Genomic DNA, 12,756 nt, shown 5'->3' with positions numbered 1-12,756 from the left:
GAAGGTGAGTTCACCAGTCTGTGAGGCCAGTTTGAACAACAGACTTATACAACTTACGCTTGCATTTTACCATATGGTTTTTCTTCTTATGACAAATGACATAAAACACAAAGACAAAAGAAAACAATGACCGTCTCTGGAAGAAAAGGATCAATAGAAAACAAAAGTATTCACAACAAACCTTTACCAACATCATTATACCCCCAAAATTAACTCATATAATTATTTTCTCCAGTTAATCTAAATTTAGAAAAAGAAGAGGCCTCTTACCACTCAGGCTTCCAATAGAACATGCAAGTAGATATCTGGAGACCAACATGGCAAGAATTTTTACATTCTGCGGGCATTGGTCAGAAGTCCCAGGATCTCTCAGCTTCAGTAGACCTGGAGTGAGCAGTGTCCATCCAATGAAGTCTAATGGCTGCCTCACCAATACTATAGGGTAGGAAACCTTTTCTTTTCTTCCCTTCTAGGTTCTTTGGCTGGTCTAATAATTAAATTGACACAAGATGGGTAAACAGGAGAAAAAAAAATAATTATGTAAGTAGGCAATCTCATAGCAATAAAAGATTCAAAGAAGTGACAAAATCAGGAAGCTTTTATATTTTTTAGACAAATAAATAAATTTATGAAGAATTGACAAGATAAAGAACCTTGTGCATGAGGTAGTAAATTAGTAAAAAAGTAATTTTTTAATATAGCCTTCTCAACCGTGAATTCCCTACATCTGGTGATAAAGATATGTTTTTACCTCCTGGTATAGGAAGGGTACCTTTCATAGGGGAGATTTATTTCCTGCTTTAAAAGAGACAAAGGAGGGTCAGAGTGTCCTTCTTGCCCTGACTATTTCTTGAGTAACTTTAGTTCAAAATAATTAATTTGCCAAGGTGGCATATTTTGGGGGAGCCAGCCCTGACCCCAATCAAGGACAATTAAATATCAGAGATGTGCAAATACTATCTTATCCCATTTAATATTCCATGGGGACTGCGGAAGTTAGAAACAGGCTTTTCTAGTGGTAGTGTGGTGGAGTGGTTCATGATCATCCTTAGCTCATTCTTTTGTAAAATGCTCATCTCTATATGCTACTATCAACTGAAAACCCTTCCAGTAACCAGAACTTGTATAACATTTTCAAATAAACTTTGTTATGTAGTTGATTAGATAAATAAGAGAAAACTCCCTAAAATTTTCTGAAAAAAAAGAGTAAAGAATTGGAATGGGAAGAAACTTTGGATAGGATGGTCAAGAATATATTCACTTATGAGGCTCATCTGCCTGTTATAATCCCTTTTCTCTAGTGTGACTTTTCCCTTTATTTGCTTTAATAAGATTGTGTTATATTTATCTTTTTAAAAAACTGCTTTTAGGCTGTGGTTTATGAATTGATTATTAAAATTTCGCTACCTTTATAATCAAAAAAGTGATTCACCACACAAATAACACAAAAGACGTGATAATTTAAAAACAAGCAGAAAAAATATTCATTAAATTCAGTATCCATGTACAATATTTTAAAAAAACTTCCAGAAAATTAGGCAAAAACTACAACTTATTCAATTTGGTGAGAGGAATCTATGAAAAACTTAACAGCTCATATCACACTGAATGGTGAAACCCTGAAAGGTTTGTCCCTAGGATGGAGAATAAGGCAAGACTATCAACTAGCATCAATATACTTAATAATTTACCGGAGGTTCTTATGAGGTCAAAATGTCAAGAAAAAAGAAATAAAGAGATATCAATATTGGAATGAAAGAATTAAACTTTCTTGTTCATAAATGACGTGAACATTTACACATAAATCAAAGAATTCAGAAGCAACCATTTAGCTTATTAAATACTCAGGTATAAGAATCAATGCTTTTTCTATATACTATGCAAACAATTGGAAAATAAAGTTGTGTAAAAATTCACAATACCACTTGCAACAGCATAAAAAACATGGCGTTCTTAGCAATAACCACTTAAAATTGTGAAACGATGGAAATTAAGAAGACCTGAAGTTATTTGAAAAGTATATAACATATGCATAGTTTGGAAGACCGAAACAAGTTAAGATGTTGATTCTTCCTAAATTGAAGAATAAATTTAAAACAGCTTTATCAATGAAAGAATTTTAAACTTTTATTTTAAAATAATTATAGGAATACCCTAAATTCTTTGGAGAAAGAATGACAAAACAAGAGGACTTATATTAGGGGACTTTAGACATATAAAACTGTGCTAGTCAAGACAGTGTGGCATTTGCACAATGATACACAAATAGATAAGTAAGTATAATAGAAAGAACAGATAGACACATTTTGCATGCTTGCTTAAATTTTATAAAGTGACCAATGTAGTCATTCAATGAAGATAGGAGAGTCGTTTTTACCAATGATACTGGTGCAACTGAGTATACTCATGAAAAAAAAAACCTTGATTCCAACTTCACAACGTATACAAATATTAATTAGGTTTTGAAAATAGTCTTAGATATTTAAAAAACTCAAATTCTAACATCTATAGAATCAAAGAAGGGAGAATAACTTAGCAAGTCAGTGGAAAATACAGGCATCCCTGGAAGATATTACTAGTTTGGTTTCAGACCACTGCGAATATGGCAATAAAGGAAATCACATGTATTTTTTTGGTTTCTCAGTGCATATAAAAGCCATGTTTACACTATACGGTAGTCTGCTAAGTGTGCAGCAGTGTTGTCTAAAAAAGCAAGCAACATGCCTTAATTAAAAAATACTTTATTCCTAAAAAATGCTAATCGTTATCTGAGCCTTCAGCAAGTTGTAACCTATGTGATCACTGATCACAGATCACTATGACAAATATAATAATAATGAAAATGTTTGAAATATTGGAAGAATTACCAAAATATGACACAGAGATACAAAGTTGAACAAAGGCTATTGGAAAAATAGCGGTTATAGACATGCTCAGTTCAGGGTTGTCACAGACCTTCAGTTTGTGGAAAAAAATGCACTATCTGTGAAATGCAATGAAGTGAAGTACAAGAAAACAAGGTGCACCTGTAATGGTTTCTTAGAACACAAAAGACAGTAACCGTAAAAAGTAGTCTATTACATGTTGTCAAATTTAAAAATTTACTGTTAAGAAAGTGATTTTAGAGGGCAAAGACTGGGAGAAAATATCCACAATCTCTTATTTCTGAAAAATAATTTGTGTCAAGAACATACATATACATATAGTTGGCAAAGGAAAATATACAAATGACATCAAAATTCTCTAAATCATTAGGCATCAGAAATTGTACATTAAAACTATTATGACATATTACTACACAGCCACTAGAATGGCCAAAATTGAAAAGCATCACAATACAAATTTTGGCAAGGACGTAGAGCAGCATGTTCTTCTAATTTACTGACAACAACAGAACTTCTAGGTCCTTACTTGAGACAAATGAAAGCACATGTCCATACAAAGACCTGTACAAGAATGTTCATAGCAGCTTTATTCATATTTGCCCCAAAGTGGAAACAGCACAAATACTCATCAACAAGTGGAGAGACAGATTAATGTTGGAATGTTTACCTAATGAAATTCTATACAGCAATAAAGACGGATTGACTACTAATATGTGTGACAGCATAGGCAAATCTAAAATCATTATACTGAGCTACTGACTGCTACCAGTTACTCAACAGTAGGGACTACACAATTTCATTCATATGAAGTTCTAGAGTATTCAAAAAAACAGGTGCTGAAAATATCTATTCAGTGGTTGCCAGGGCATTGAGAAGGGTCAGGGATGGCCTGGGAAGGAATACAAGAGGATTTTTTGATATGATAGAGAAATTACATATCTTTACAGAGATGTAGAATACATAGATATAAGGGCCGGCCCTGTGGCCGAGTAGTCAAGTTTGCGCTCTCCACTTTGGCTGCCCACGGTTTCACTGGTTCGGATCCTGGGTGTGGATATGGCACTGCTCATCAGGCCATGCTGAGGTGGCATCCCACATAGCACAACCAGAGGCAGTCACAACTAGAATATACAACAATGTACTGGGGGGGCTTTAGGGAGAAGAAGAAGGGAAAAAAAAAAAAAAAGAAGATTGGCAACAGATGTTAGCTCAGGTGCCATTCTTTAAAAAACAATAAATTAATCTTTAAAAGAAAGAATATATATATATGTATATTTGTCAACATGTACAGATAAGATGTGTGCATTTAAACTTATGTAAATTTTTCACAGAAAAGAAAATCTGAGCCTAGAGAAAATATAATGTTTATGATTGTTGGAATTTAATGATGAGAGTACTGTGCATCTCTGATTAGTTTGTATATGATGGAAATGTACCATAAATGGTATAAACATAAACCTAGTCAAAATAAGTCTCATCTTTAGTATTTTCTAATCTAAAGCACAATATCATTTATTTTAATAAAATATCCCATTTTAAAGCTTACTTTGGAGATGGAATATTTTATTAGAATAGCATGCTAATTTTCCTCACTCAGCTAATACAGAAGGCTAAAACTTCTAAAATCTAACAACAGTATTTCACAAATACATCCAAAGAGCATGAAATAAAATAAACAACTTATGTAAAGTTTAAATATTCTGTGATGTTTCTGTTTTGAATGGGATTTAGCTTTTATCCCTGATATTTTGCTTCTTATTCATACTCATTAGCTTTTAAGTCAAATGCTGACTGTGGTGTATTCTTCTGGATTGTTTACAACACGTTCATGGGTGATTGACATTACTCTGAACAAGGACAAATTTGATGGGAAGTACACAGAAACACAGTATGCCAGTGTTGTACCCGAGGATGTGCTCTACCATTCCTTCTGAGATTTATCAAATTTATCATTTATTTTGCAGGTAGTACAGGATTTATCTGTCCAATTAAAATTTCTCCAACATTCCTCAACACATTCAACCAAATTTTATTTTATTATTAAAATTCAAAACTTACCACAGGAAGCCAGAGGCCTAAGCAATTGGGAATGCACTAATTGAGATGGCCTTCAGAATGTATATTTTTCTCCAATTCAGACATGTACATAGCTATTTTTCTGGTTTATATGACTGACTCTTTAGGCCAGCAAAAGATCAATCAAAGAAGATAATGTCTACATAAGCCCACACTAAATGCTTTACCAGTATTCTCACTCAAACTTCAAAACAACTCTGTAAGGTAGATGCTATCATACCAGAGTTACAGGTAGACAAAGGCAAGGTTTAGAGAGAGATTTGTCTCAGATAACTGGTCTGTCACCTTATTTCCAAATTTTACTTTGAGCAATAGTGCTTTTGCTAATGTAAATATAGAAGTAGGGAGTAATTATAAGTTAAGAAGTGAAAAGACTCTTCTATTCAAAGTTGCAGAGTCATTTAAAGGGTATAGACCCCAGAAAATTAAGGAAATAATTTTATATAGTTAGTAAAATATTCATTTTTTTTAAAAAAATTTCTTCCTGTCTGATTCCTTGTAGTGTAAAACAGTCAGACTCTATAATAAAAAAGATATGTGTATGTTCTTCAAGAACAAGAACGAAGAGGGGGCCGGCCCTGGGGCCGAGTGATTAAGTTCGCGTGCTCTGCTTCAGCAGCCCCCAGGTTTTACCAGTTTGAATCCTCTGCACGGACATGGCACCGCTCATCAAGCCATGCTGAGGTGGCGTCTCACATGCCACAACTAGGAAGACCCACAACTAAAAATACACAACTATGTACCGGGGGGCTTTGGGAGAAAAAGGAAAAATAAAATCTTAATAAAGAATAAGAAGGAAGAGGTTGACAGTTTAGACCATAAATCACCTGATCTAGAATGAGTGGGCATCTGGGGGTGGTCAGAGGGCCAAGAAGAGATGAGACTGGAAGAAGAAAAGAAAACCCTGAGGATTTGAGTGGATCTTGGCAACTGGAGTAAGGAAACTATGCTGAATTTTTGGGAAGTAAACAAGTAAAGGCAAATAAATTAAAGGGGGATATTTTTGGCTAGGAAAATATCAGAGTTAAAATGTAAAAAAATATAATCTGACATTCTCTCGGGCCATATTTCAACTCCATTTCCTATTGTGCTTATGATACCATCTTATAAGTAGATCCTCATTAGAAACTCATAGGTATTACATGTATGTAAAAGGAAATTTTAATGATTTAAAGTTTAATCAAAGCATATCATAAATGTTGATAAGTTTAGACTTTTGAGGCTCCTTATTCAAAGCTTCTCTCTTCTCATCCAGAGGGAAAGTCAATCCTCTCCTTTGTATCTATGATTCTGCCACCATTAAGGGACAGTAACCCATTTCAATATTTTTATTATAGTAACTAGTTCAGCATTATAGATATTTGGCATATAAAGCAATAACAACAGCCCAAATCTAATGTTTAAAGCAGACACCAATAATACATCATTATGTTATTTTTATTGAGCTCACATAAGTTCAGTGCCAAAAGTTCTCAATAGAGTCCTCCTGACATTCACTATCCATTGATAGATGTTAGCCTTACAGATGAACCAGTACCCCCAGCCCCACCCTTTCTCAAAAGTTGTAAAGATACGGATTTAATTGAAAGCCTCATGATTTACATGGCTTCAGATCTTGGCTAACAGATGACTGTTCTTGCCAAGTGATGTCCACTCAGTGTCAAATTCACCCATGACCTCTTTCTGGCTGTATCAGAACTCATCTACCTATTGTGGCTGAATAAGAATCAGCTAGTTTTATGTTCAGGGGCCCTCCCTTTCAACCAAGGCAAACGTATTTATGTCTTCAGTGTCTCACTTACTAATGACCTTATGAAAATCATTTCCTGAGCCTTATTTTATTTATCTGTATAGGTTGAGGCAATCATAACATCTACTTCATGTGGCTCTAGTGCTAATAAAATAAGATATTTCATATTTGGTGGCAAACAAAATGTCTTGACACTGGGTCCTAGTAACATTAGCTGGAATAATTTGTCATTTTTATTATCCGTGGATATGACTGTTGCTGTTAATGTTTGATTTTCTAAATAAAACACAACAGTTTACTAATAGTATAAACATCATTCCTACTGAGTCCCCACCATTCAGTGTAAATTGAAAGTTAAGCCCCTAATCTAATTAGATTAGGAACTGTGTTTTAAAGCATCTTCATAATATTCCAGGTGTATGTGGCACATTTAATTAGGGAACAAATGGCGAAACTTCTAGGACTCCTTCACTGATACCTGTTTAAATAACATTTTATTCCTGAGATAAATATACAAATTACTTGCATTTTATTTTGAAACATGGAATATGCAGGTAACCCAATCAGAACAAAATGGGACTCTGTAATTCAAATACTCATTTTTATTTTGTCCTTCAAACTGTGAAAAACATTGTCACCTTTATAGAATCTGATCCTTGAACACAGGTTAATACACAAATAGAAAAAGACTTGACACCCCTGTTTTGTAGCTCAGAGTGCAAAGGTCATCCCAAAGACCTTTCAGCTAATAAGATGCAGCAACTATTTCAAAGAGGTCACTCTACTGACTACCACTGGGATGTCCATGGCTCTGGACTCTGATCCCTCACCCAGGCTCACATCTATGCTGAAAGTTCATCATACAGTGTCTGGGTGCTCCCTCTCTATGGGGGTAGCTGGAATTAGGGAGCCTGGCACTTTCATACATGATATATCTGTAAGTGGTACTACCTGATGTGACATCCAGAAGCTCTCCTCACTGTCCACTGTGCCGAGCTGCCCCACTTGTATGAGCCTTTTTGTGGGAGACTCCCACAAGTATAAAATATGACATGTGCTACTTCCTCAAGGACAACATTCTGCCTCTTCTTGCAGCATCAGGCTGGCATCTCGCCCAGGACGCCTCAAGAGGAATACTGTATGCGAAGGCTGTAGCTCCCCTGAGAAAGACACCCTAGTAAGTGTCTTCAGGGAGTGAGAACATCTGAGAGCTTGAGTCAAGCATTGTGAAATGTCTTTGTCCAAACTTGCATCTAGGAAGCCAGGAATACCTTTGTATTTTCTGTTGGACACATTGGCTTTTTTGTGTGGTTCATCTTCCTTTCCATCTTTTATATCCATTAATTTTTGCTAATTATTTTATTCATGGTCTGTTCATATTTCAGATATATATATAGGATATATATACTACACATATATACTATGTATACATATATATTCTCATCATTCATTCACATTTCTGAATTAGTATAGTCACTGCTTTATGTAATTCCATTTTAAATTATATAATAACATGCTGACACCTAAATGTTTTCTAATCTTTGATCACCTGCATCATAGTCTGTTTCTATAGTAAATGATAGCAGAGAGGTAAAGAAACTTACCTAAAACTGAATAACTCATTTAAAATTCTGTGTTAGGTAATAGTTGTGTGACTAAGTACAAGTTACTTAACTTCTAAATCTCTCACTCATTATAAAATGTGAACTACCTAAAAAACCAAAGGTAGTTCCTAGAACATTGTAAGTAGTAAGCAATGTTACATTCCATTATTAGTGGTCATATTTTATCTCGTTTCATACTGTTTATATGATTTTTAAATCATATGGACTTGTGGAGTGTTTCTTCCCATCCGTATGCCATATAAGCTGCCAATTTTTCTTACTAATGGTCTTTTGTAGCTCTTTAAATGTAAAATTTATGTACTTATTTTTGTTCTATAGTTTTTGAATATGTTCATGTTGTATATTTTTATTTATTCAGCTGCGAAAAGACAGTTTCTATTCTAATTTTGAAAATGATACTGCAATATAGTACTAATATTAATATTTTTATTGCCTCAGTTTCCTCAGCTACAAAAGGGAAAAATAAGCCCAGCTCCTTCTTATTGTAGTTATAAGAATTTAAAGAGAAAATACTTAGAAAGTTATGAAAAACTGTGCCTGTCTCATAATATGTATCTATTTTTTGTTGTTATTTCGATGTCAGTCAATTTTTATCAACTTATTGTGCTTATTCCTGCAAATGTTATTTCATTTATCATATAATTGCTGACATTTGTGATTTGTGATTGGAACTATGCTCATATTAAATATTTATTATTGTTCCTCTTGGCTTATTTTTTCTAAGATGGAGGAAAGTCTTTATAAATCATCACGTAGGATATCATATCGCCAGACATCATTGCTGCAATCTTGAGAGTAAGGAATAAGTTCCATTTTCTCCAACTCAAGTCTCTTGATCTCTGAAGACGAAATTTCATAGTTTATTCTTGAAAGTTCTAATTATCCTTTCTCTTATCTGCTTAGTTCTCACCCCATAAATAACAGGGTTGAGAGCAGGTGGGATGACAACATAAAAGTTGGCAAGAAGAATATGGATGTATTGAGGCACATTTTGGCCAAAGTGGTGGGTCATGAAGGAGAAAAATGCTGGAGTATAGAAAGCCAACATGACACAGACAGGGGAGCCACAAGTGCTGAGTGCCTTCAGTCGGGCATCCTTGGAAGGTAGGTGGAAGACTGCATGGAGGATCTGGACATAGGAGATGATGATGGCTATGATGTCAAACACCAGGATAGAAATGGCACATAATCCATAGATGATGTTGACCTTTATGCTGGCACAGGACAGGCGGGCAATGCCCATGTGCTCACAATATGTGTGGGGGATGATGTGGTGTCCACAGAAGGATAACCTGAGCATGAGCAGAACAAAGGGGATCGCAATGGCCAAGGGTCTCAGGAGGATGATCAATGCTATAATTGATACCACCTTGTTTGTCAGCACCAATGTGTAGTGAAGAGGGTTACAGATAGCGACAAAGCGATCATAGGCCATGGCCACGAGCACAGCCGACTCCATGCCAGTGCATAGGCGGATGAAGAACATCTGGATGAGGCAGCCCTCAAAAGTGATTTCTCTCAGGTTGAACCAGAAGATGGCAAGCATCTTAGGAATGGTGGATGTGGACAGGCCCAAGTCAATAGAGACAGAATGGCCAGGAAGTAGAACATGGGATGATGGAGACTATGTTCAATCTGAATCACAAAAAGAATTGTAATATTTCCCAATAGGGCAGTCAAATATACAACACAAAATGGAAAGCCAATCCACATATGCACATCTTCTAGCCCTGGAATTCCCAGGAGGAGAAAACAGTAGGGACGGAATTCTGTGTCATTAGGAGGGACCATGCTTCTGTGGCACTTTCACAGCTACACGTATCATAGACTAGATGTCTCATTCAGTGAGAGGCTCCAGGTCTTCTTGTCCAATGTTATTAAATTCTAGAGAATTATAGAAAAATATATTTAATCTTTTCTAACCACCAAGTCCATCACGACATAAGGGCATGACTTTTTTGAAATCTGAAGTACTTATTTGTTTTAATTTCAATCAAGCTAATCAGATTTATTACATTTATTTCATTCATTTCTATTATATAATTAAATAAACTTTTATCAAAGACCAATAAAATATCAGGCATATGTCTAGATATTTGGTATGCAGAGATAAATCACACATTGTTACTTTTCTTAAGGAAGTTCTATTATAGCTTGGGAATTAAAATAATAATAACATCTACATTTCATGGAGGTAGAATTTGCACAAAACTCTCTTAAAAGTACCAAACCTAGTGAAGGAAGCCACTAAATCAAGTCCTATATCTCTTTCATCAGAAAAGCATCATTGCATTAGGGTAGACTGTATTAAATGCAGGAAATCCAGACTCATGGTGCATATAATTGATATGGTTGAGATGGCCTCTCCATTAGATTTTTACAATTGATTGTTGAAAACAGCAGAAGAGATAATGAAGAAATTGTAAGAAGTCTGGTTAGCAGGAGTAGCAATCAAATGTTGACTTTAGTTACCGTGTAAAGAACTTACATTTGAATATTTTATGTGGAATATTTCATGAAGATGTGGCAGGAGCTATTTTTAAGACTTGTATAGAAAGAGGAAAACAGTAATAATGAAATAGTGCCAAGCTGCAATAAAATAAAGTAAATCTATGATCTATGCACCATTAGCATTTTTTTCTATTTCACATGATGTGACAAAAATGTGTGACTTTAAATTTCTGATTGGCTTCAACTGCTGTTCATGACCACGCATCTTCTGCTCTTTTCCCCGCAGGTAGATCCTCAATCTCTTAGCATATACAATGATCCAGCATTGAAGTATTAAACTCTAAGACCCTGTTAGACCACATCTCACATTTTTCCAGCACTCTCAAGAATTCTGCTTGTCACCTCTGTTCTCAGGTCACAAGTTCCATACCCCTCGTTCATTCCTTTTCTTAAAAACTATTTATTCCCTAACAGCTTCACTTGTTCACCTTTTCAAAATAGATCCCTCGCCATATTTGTACATTTTTCTCTCACTGACTCTAACGTCTACTGTGAATATATCTGTCCAAAATTCAGACCTAGACCTCTGCAACCGCTTCTCTTCCAACAGCTCTGGTTGCTGAGTTATTGGAGAAAAGTTACAGAATTATGCCAATTGAAGCCTCCTTAGGTGGGGCTTCTAAGCTACATGAAAATCCTTTCTTGTCTCCTTTAGTTAGGTTTTTTTTCATGTTTGCTTCAGTAAATAAGGTAACTTGCACTTTTCTCATCTTGCATCTTATATTCTTTTACTCTCAGTACTTTCTCGTCTCCCTTGGAAATTAAGATGATCATGCAAGTGATATTTCATCTTCGTTACTCTTGTCTTACTTAGTTGTTTAAGTGTTTTTACTCCTGCCTGAAGCTCATATTTCCACCTCTGCTTTGGATCCCATCTCCTTTCAAGTCTGTATGTACCGTTCTTTATTATTTTTCTCTTCACATCTCCATTTCTGTCTCTTATATTCTCACCTTCTCAGCCTCTTCAGTATTTTTCCCCATATTCTTGACTCAAGCTTCACCTAATTTGAAAAAAGCAAGATGTTTCATAATTTTACATTATTTCCTTCTCCTCCAGTTTCATTCCACTACTCAATGAACTATAAAGAGTGTAAACCGACTTTTATTTGAAAATAATTTCTTTTGTGAATATCATAAATTATGTCCCTATTTCCAAAGACCTTCAATATAATTTCAACTTATGCTATTTATATCCTCCAAGAATCATTATTGGTCATTTTCCTTCCTTGATATCCCACCAATCCTGCAGTCATTTTAATAGTCTTGTATCATTCCAGTAATTTTTTGTGTATGAAATTATTCTTTCATAAAAATTAAATGTCTCATTTCTGTTTCCTATGATCCTAAAATTTGCTTTCATCATCATCCTTTCTTTCCTGCTTATATTTTAAGCTATTGCTGATGTCACCTCCTCTCTTTCTTCTAGGTTAAAATAGCCCTAAAGAATGTTGTAAAATGAATTCATGGAACATCATGTATCTCTGAGAAGTTATCATGTTTCATACTGCTGCTTTGCTCCAAAATATGTTTTCTCACAGCCAAATTAAGCTGGAAATTTCTGCAGGGTTTTTTTTTTTTTTTTCCTCTTAGATGTTTATGATGTATATCAGAATTTTAAGATCCTCTCCCAAAGCAACTTTGGTGATTTCACAAAGATATTTGACTGGCAAAGCCTTTAATAGAATACCTATAAAACCACTGAGTGTTAATGAGTCAGACTCATAAGTTTTGAAAGTGATATTATGGTGTGTTAGACAAAAAACTGTTTTTAAATGGTGTCTGTAGGTGAGCATTAATTGTTTTGACTTTGTCCCAGAGAAATAAACTATACATCAAATATAGTTACCTTTCTAGGAAAGAAAAGAGAAGAGGATACTCTAGACTTTGTTCTCAGCACAGTGTCTAACAA

At 34.9% G+C, this 12,756-nt stretch overlaps 1 pseudogene; it reads right to left on the bottom strand.

Annotated features, from left to right (window-relative positions):
• Positions 1–9,189: 9,189 nt before the first annotated feature.
• On the bottom strand, positions 9,190–10,127 carry LOC106830358 (olfactory receptor 52E1-like; annotated as a pseudogene).
• Between the last annotated feature and the right edge of the window lie 2,629 nt (positions 10,128–12,756).

The sequence above is a fragment of the Equus asinus genome, chromosome 20, assembly GCF_041296235.1.
Source record: "Equus asinus isolate D_3611 breed Donkey chromosome 20, EquAss-T2T_v2, whole genome shotgun sequence".
Taxonomy (NCBI): domain Eukaryota; kingdom Metazoa; phylum Chordata; class Mammalia; order Perissodactyla; family Equidae; genus Equus; species Equus asinus.
Note: the sequence above shows the minus strand (reverse complement) of the source record. Positions and strands in the feature narration are given on the sequence as shown.